We start from the raw sequence: 7,747 nt of genomic DNA, 5'->3' as shown, positions 1-7,747 counted from the left end.
GACATGCCTTAAGCAAAACCAGAACCAACCGAGGAGGCGATTGCAGCGCGACGACAAGAGTGATGAGGAAATTGACATGGACATAAACCTCTCACAAAGTACAGGCCCCAGCAATGTGCAAATCATGGTGTTACTGGGGCAGATTCATGGCGAGGAACACCGATTCTGGGACCGGGAAACAAGCACAGACTGGTGGGACCACATCGTGTTGCAGGTGTGGGATGATTCCCAGTGGCTGCGAAACTTTTGCATGCGAAAGGGCACTTTCATGGAACTTTGTGACTTGCTTTCCCCTGCCCTGAAGCGCCAGAATACAAGGATGAGAGCAGCCCTCACAGTTGAGAAGCAAGTGGCGATAGCCCTGTGGAAGCTTGCAACACCAGACAGCTACCGGTCAATTGGGAATCAATTTGGAGTGGGCAAATCTACTGTGGGGGCTGCTGTGATCCAAGTTGCCAGGGCAATCAAAGACCTGGGTGATATCAAGGGTAGTGACTCTGGGAAACGTGCAGGCCATAGTGGATGGTTTTGCTGCAATGGGATTCCCAAACTGTGGTGGGGTGATAGACGGAACCCATATCCCTATCTTGGCACTGGAGCACCAAGCCACCAAGTACATAAACCACAAAGGGTACTTTTCAATGCTGCTGCAAGTCCTGGTGGATCACAAGGGACATTTCACCAACATCAACGTGGGATGGCCGGGAAAGGTACATGATGCTCGCGTCTTCGGGCACTCTGGTCTGTTTCGAAAGCTGGAGGAAGGGACTTTCTTCCCAGACCAGAAAATAACTGTTGGGGATGTTGAAATGCCTATCGTTATCCTTGGGGACCCAGCCTACCCCTTAATGCCATGGCTCATGAAGCCGTACACAGGCAGCCTGGACAGTAGTCAGGACCTGTTCAACTATAGGCTGAGCAAGTGCCGAATGGTGGTGGAATGTGCATTTGGATGTTTAAAAGTGCGCTGGCGCAGCTAACTGACTCGGATAGACCTCAGTGAAACCAATATCCCCATTGTTATTGCTGCTTGCTGTGTGCTCCACAATATCTGTGAGAGTAAGGGGGAGACATTTATGGCGGGGTGGGAGGTTGAGGCAAATTGCCTGGCCGCTGATTACGCGTAGCCAGACACCAGGGCAGTTAGAAGAGTACAGCAGGGGCAGTGTGCATCAGAGAAGCTTTGAAAACCAGTTTTGTGACTGGCTAGGCTATGGTGTGAAACTTCTGTTTGTTTCTCTTTGATGAACCCTCCCCGCCCCAGCCTCCCACCCTGGTTCACTCTACTTCCCTGTAAACCAAAAACCCCACCCTACCCTCCCTGCTTCGAGCACCGCTTGCAGAGGCAATAAAGTCATTGTTACTTCTCATTCATGCATTCTTTATTAATTCATCACACAACTAGGGGGATAATTGCCAAGGTGGGGGAGGAGGGAAGGAAAAGGACACACTTCAGTTTAAAACTTTAAAACTTTAACACTTATTGAAGGCCAGCCTTCTGATGCTCGGGCAATCATCTGGGGTGGAGTGACTGGGTGGTCGGAGGCCCCCCCCCACCGTGTTCTTGGGCGTCTGGGTGAGGAAGCAATGGGACTTGGGGAGGAGGGCTGTTGGTTACACAGGGGCTGTAGCGGCGGTCTCTGCTCCTGCTGCCTTTCCTGCAGCTCAACCATACACTGGAGCATATCAGTTTGATGCTCCAGCAGCCGGAGCATCGACTCTTGCCTTCTGTCTGCAAGCTGACGCCACCTATTATCTTCAGCCCGCCACTTGCTCTGTTCACCCCGTGATTCATCCCGCCACCTCTCCTCTCGTTCATATTGTGCTTTTTTGCACTCTGACATTGACTGCCTCCACGCATTCTGCTATGCTCTTTCAGGGTGGGAGGACATCTGGAGCTCCGTGAACATATCATCCCGAGTCCGCCATTTTCTCCTTCTAATCTTTGCTAGCCTCTGCGAAGGAGAAACATTTGCAGCTGGTGGAGGAGACGGGAGAGGTGGTTAAAAAAAGACACATTTTAGAGAACAATGGGTACATTCTTTCACGTTAAATTTTGCTGTTCACATTACACAGCACATTACAAGGTCGCATTTTTCCTCTTATATTGAGGGCCTGCCGGTTTGGTGTGAGGGATCACTCACGCAGTGCCAGGCAACCGAATTCGGCTTGCAGGCAGCCATGGTAAGCCACAGTCTTTTGGCTTTTTTAACCTTCATAACGTGGGAATGGTTTCAAATAGCAGCGCCCTCAATTCCCATACCAAGGACCCATTGGGTTGGCCATTTAAAATGGGTTTACAATGTAAAAGGAGGGGCTGGGGTTTCCGGGTTAACATGCAGCACAAACCCAACTACCCCCCCGCACACACCCCCCCCCCCAATTCTCTGGGATGATCACTTCACCCCTCCCCCACACTGCGTGGCTAACAGCGGGGAACATTTCTGTTCAGCCAAGCAGGAACGGGCACCTCTGAATGTCCCCTTAATAAAATCACCCCATTTCAACCAGGTGACCGTGAATGATATCACTCTCCTGAGGATAACAAAGAGAGATAAGGAATGGATGTTGTCTCCATGCCAGCAAACACCGGGACCATACGCTGCCATGCTTTGTTATGCAATGATTCCAGACTATGTGCTACTGGCCTGGTGTGGTAAAGTGTCCTACCATGGTGGACGGGATAAGGCAGCCCTCCCCAGAAACCTTTTGCAAAGGCCTTGGGAGTACATGAAGAAGAGCTTTCTGGAGATGTCCCTGGAGGATTTCCGCTCCATCCCCATACACGTTAACAGACTTTTCCAGTAGCTGTACTGGCCGCGATTGCCAGGGCAAATTAATCATTAATCATTAAACACGCTTGCTTTTAAACCATGTGTAATATTTACAAAGGTACACTCACCAGAGGTCCCTTGTGTGCCCTCAGGGTCTGGGAGCACGCCTTGGGTGAGTTCGGGGTTACTGGTTCCAGGTCCAGGGTGATAAACATATCCTGGCTGTTGGGGAAACCAGTTTCTCCGCTTCCTTGCTGTGAGCTCTCTTCATTGTCTTCATCATCATCTTCCTCGTACCCCGAACCCGCTTCCCTGTTGCGTGTTTCTCCATTGACGGAGTCAAAGCACACGGTTGGGGTAGTGGTGGCTGCATCCCCTAGCATCGCATGCAGCTCCGCATAGAAGCGGCATGTTTGCGGCTCTGCCCCGGACCTTCCGTTTTCCTCTCTGTCTTTGTGGTAGGCTTGCCTTAGCTCCTTAATTTTCACGCGGCACTGCTGTGTGTCCCTGTTATGGCCTCTGTCCTTCATGGTCTTTGAGACCTTTTCTAATATTTTGCCATTTCGTTTACTGCTATGGAGTTCAGCTAGCACTGATTCGTCTCCCCATATGGCAAGCAGATCCCGTACCTCCCGTTCTGTCCATGCTGGAGCTCTTTTGCTATCCTAGGACTCCATCATGGTTACCTGTGCTGATGAGCTCTGCGTGGTCACCTGTGCTCTCCACGCTGGGCAAACAGGAAATGAAATTCAAAAGTTCGAGGGGCTTTTCCTGTCTACCTGGTCAGTGCATCTGAGTTGAGAGTGCTGTCCAGAGCGGTCACAATGAAGCACTGTGGGATAGCTCCCGGAGGTCAATAACGTCGAATTCCGTCCACACTACCCCAAATCCAACTCGCAAAGGCCGATTTTAGTGCTAATCCTCTTGTCGGAGGTGGAGTAAAGAAGCCGGTTTAAAGGGCTCTTTAAGTAAAAAAAAAAAAAAGGGCTTCATCGTGTGGACGTGTCCAGGCTTAATTCGATTTAACGCTGCTAAAGTCGACCTAAACTCGTAGTGTAGACCAGGCCAAAGTATAGAACTGAAAGAGAGGAACATGAGTCAATGTCTTAGCTATGAAGTGTTAATTTCTTATAAAAGTTCTGTAATTATCACCAGGGCTATTTGTTACATTTCAGAGGTAGAGAAATAAGATGACCTCCTACTAATTAAAATGAAAAAGCCCAAATAAATATTTACTTATTTTCCTTTTAAAGTGGCACTGAATTGGAAACAGAGTCATCTTAGAAAAAAAATGAGAGAGAGAGAAAGATTTGAAAGCAGTTTCAGGTACTCCAATTGTCTCTGAGTTACTCTGTCAGTATTTGGGGTTTACAAGCACATTGCCATGAAAAAAAGTTCTCTCCCTATTGCTGTGTGGAAGACCCCCACTAAGAGCAAGGAAAAGCCACTTATACAGAGTAAACAGTGTCATTTAACAATATATAAAATGCTGTCAAGTGAACAAAGTGTCCCCCTCCACTGAATTTTAGGTGTTGCTTATAACAATAGTAGGTTAAATCATTTCAGACAGATTGTGATATTGAAATGGACAGTGTCCCCTTAATAATCCCATCCCAAATTATGATTCTTCAGTTATCATGGTGATGGCCAGCAACCTTGTTAAAGAAAGAAAAGAAAACTACAAACAAAAAACAAATACTCTCAGACACAACCCCCAATCCCATCTACATTAAAAAATGTGCACCAGTGCACACCCCTAATATAGATATGCACATTTTCACCAGTACAAGTTTTCAAAAATATTTCCTCTTGTAAACAGACCTGTGGGTAAATGTAACAAATCTTTTAAAATCTGAGTGATGACCTGCAAAGAAAGCAAGTAGCTGGCGCAAGAAACTCAAATGCTTTATAGTTCTATTATTTTCTTCATATAAAAGCCAAATATTTCCATTATACACTGTAGATTGGGATTAGAAAGTGGACATGGGTAAAACTTCATACACTGTTGTATAGCATGTCTTAATGGGCCATAATTGTTTGCGCACGCCTAAATTATTTTTTCTGGATAGAAATCCAAGAGAAAAATCCAACTTTTAACTCTCAAAATTCTATTTGGACACAAGAAGAATGGGATCCTCCTCTTCTGAAAATATTTGAAAGGTTGTTAATGTCACTCGCTCTTTTTAAGTGTTTCATTCCTGGCAAAGGAGTGTATCCACAAATCTTTTCAATGTTAAAAAAATAGTGTCAATGTCTTACTTACATGCCTTTACCCACGTAAATGGATTGCATTTTTTTGCAGTTATTGGTGAAATTTTCCTCTCTGATCTGCCAACACCAATCAGAAAGGAAGAATGTTGCCCACAGAACTATTTTTAGACTAGTGCATGTGAATTTTGTTGTTAAAAGAAGCTGCACATTAATGGGAGCGGCATTTCAAATGTATTCTTTGCACATTTCTCCACATCAGCTACTGGTACAGCTACTCTGCAGCCCACATGTTGCTCCACAAAGGCTGTTTAGTAAAGGCAAGGGAGTCCCAATTTATGAAGCACAGAGCAGGTGTTTTTTTCTTAGGGCTTGTCTACATGGTCCATTAGTCTGCACTAGAGGGGTGTAAATTGTAGTGCACACTAGCGTATTATACACTTACTAGCCTATGTGGACCCTGCTGGCTCACACTAAGAGGTTCCTAGTGTGCATTAATGTAGTACTGTTTGAAATGGGACTACATTAAGGCACACTAGGGAACTTTAAGTGCACACCAGCAGAGTCGGGTGCAAATGGACCAGTTAGTGCACAACATGCTCATGCACACTAGAATTCACAGACCTGAAGTGCAGACTAATGCACCATGTAGATAGGGTGACCAGACATCCTGATATTATTGGGACCATCTTGATATTAGGGGCTTTATCTTATATAGACCAAAAAAATAAAGTGTCTCGATTTTTCACACTTGCTATCTGGTCACCCTACATGTAGGCAAAACCTTAGTGTTTAAACTTAAATCTAAAAACACTTAGACCATCTGATTGCTCTTTGCATTAAAAATAAAGGGGCCAGATTCTCCGTTGCTGTAAATCAGCATAGCTACATCAAAGTCAATAAAGCTATGCTGATTTACACCAGCTGAGGATTAGCTCAGTGGGTCCAATTCAGCTCTGGTGTAAGTGGATGCAGTTAGCAATCCACTGGCTTCAACTGAGTTATGCCCACATACATCATGATGGAATCTAACCTAAGGAGAAGCAGCATTTTTGATAAGATTTCCTTAATTCACATATTACTCATTAGGATTTGCTCAAGTTGACATGTGGGTTTGATTTCCTGCTCCTGATTTCTCGCTCACATTCGATGCAACTTAATTAAGAAAATGGGCAGTTTCAGATTATTTTAACCAAGCTAGCTCTTAACAGCATGGAGCAGTTCTCAGGGTGCCTAGGACTCAGAATCACCTTGTGATCCCCAGCATCCAGTGAGAAGAAGACTTCTTTGTGTTTAACTGGATGTCACCTCCCTGACACCATCAGCCTGTTAGCTGTCAAACCATCTCCTGTGGGCTATGACAGCCATTACTTTGCCTTACAGGGTAACAATAGATGCACCCCAGTTCCCGAGGCCCTTTGAAATGTTCCCCTGTAGTGTTCAGCCCCTTCTCCACTGAATACTCACAGTGATACCAGGTTTCCTGTCCCCAAGGGAAAGGTATGCACATAAGCTTGAACAATTCAACTCAGGATCAGTTCTTCATTCAATATCAGAGCATTGAGTTCTATTTACAGCAGTGTTTCTCAAACTGGGGCCGCCGCTTGTGTAGGGAAAGCCCCTGGTGGGCCAGGCCGGTTTGTTTACCTGCCCCGTCCACAGGTCCGGCCAATCGCGGCTCCCACTGGCTGCGGTTCGCTGCTCCAGGCCAATGGAGGCTGCTGGAAGCGGCGTGGGCCGAGGGTGTAAACAGTCATCAGTTTATTATCAAAGGTTAAGCGATACTAAGGATAATGGAAACAGAAAGGTTACATATAAAACAAAATCATAACATGCTTTCTAGAGATTAAACTTAATTTAACAGGCTAACCTCCTGCCTAAGGAAGCCTATCACACCCATAAGTCCTTTACAGAGCTTCTGACCAGGGCAGGTTGGGATCCCATTTTCATGACTACAATTCCACTGCCCAATGACTTCCTCATGTGTAGGAGAAAGGGGTGTTTTCTCTTTATATTTCCCAAAGTTCACTGTGTGTACCTCAGAGTCAGGAGGACCCCCTGTAGCTCATTCTCCAGTATGCGCCTGACTCTGTAAATAAATGGGTATTCCATTTGGTTGGCTTGCAATGCTTTATTTACATTTTGCCAGGGATACACATCTTACATCCTGTCTGGAAGAAGTCTGTTTTTGGTTGGTGACACACTTTAAAACCTATTGTTAGTACAAATACACAATTCCTTAAATATCACCCGTACAGACATCTCATAATGATTATGAGGATCAGTATGACATGTCTTCATTAGAGTCTTCTCATGACATCACTGATGGATTAAATACTCTGAAAGTGGTGAATTAAGTGTACTGAGTTTGTCAGGACTGTTAAATGTTGCTTCTTCCCAGCAGTGTACCCTTTGACAATTAGCATTGAGGGGTTCTTAGTGTCACACAGGGACAAGCAGAAAATAAATGAGAGTTCCCCCAGTCATCTGCTTTCTCGTATTCACCAAACACAGACTCAGGACTATGGTAAGGCAATCCAAAGTTCTAAACACACCTCACAAGATGATCCCAAATCCCCATCCCTCCTTGGAGTGGCAAAAGTTTTCAGAGTTAAGGTGAATGGAGCAGGTCTCCCCGCTGGGTGCTGTTGTTTCAAGCTGCCAGTAGACTCAGACAAGCATGAATTAAAATCAGCTCCTATTTTCAAGCATTTTTTTGCATATGTGAGGGCTAGCAACATTTTTTTTAAATTGAGATCTCATGT

The 7,747-nt window shown here is 45.5% G+C and overlaps 1 protein-coding gene across 14 annotated transcripts in view; it reads right to left on the bottom strand.

The window, feature by feature from the left end:
- Nucleotides 1-1,364: 1,364 nt before the first annotated feature.
- Nucleotides 1,365-7,747, bottom strand: part of LOC112059026 (uncharacterized) — a 439,279-nt gene continuing 432,896 nt past the window's right edge. For all 14 annotated transcript variants that reach the window (XR_010594426.1, XR_010594423.1, XR_010594418.1 and 11 more), the window contains 3 exons: nt 6,630-6,766; nt 2,903-3,852; nt 1,365-1,978 (listed from right to left, as the gene is read on the bottom strand). The gene's annotated coding sequence lies outside the window, so the exon portion shown is untranslated. The remainder of the gene's footprint in view (nt 1,979-2,902; nt 3,853-6,629; nt 6,767-7,747) is intronic.

The sequence above is a fragment of the Chrysemys picta genome, chromosome 1 (assembly GCF_011386835.1).
Source record: "Chrysemys picta bellii isolate R12L10 chromosome 1, ASM1138683v2, whole genome shotgun sequence".
In the NCBI taxonomy this organism is placed as follows: domain Eukaryota; kingdom Metazoa; phylum Chordata; order Testudines; family Emydidae; genus Chrysemys; species Chrysemys picta.
Note: the sequence above shows the minus strand (reverse complement) of the source record. Positions and strands in the feature narration are given on the sequence as shown.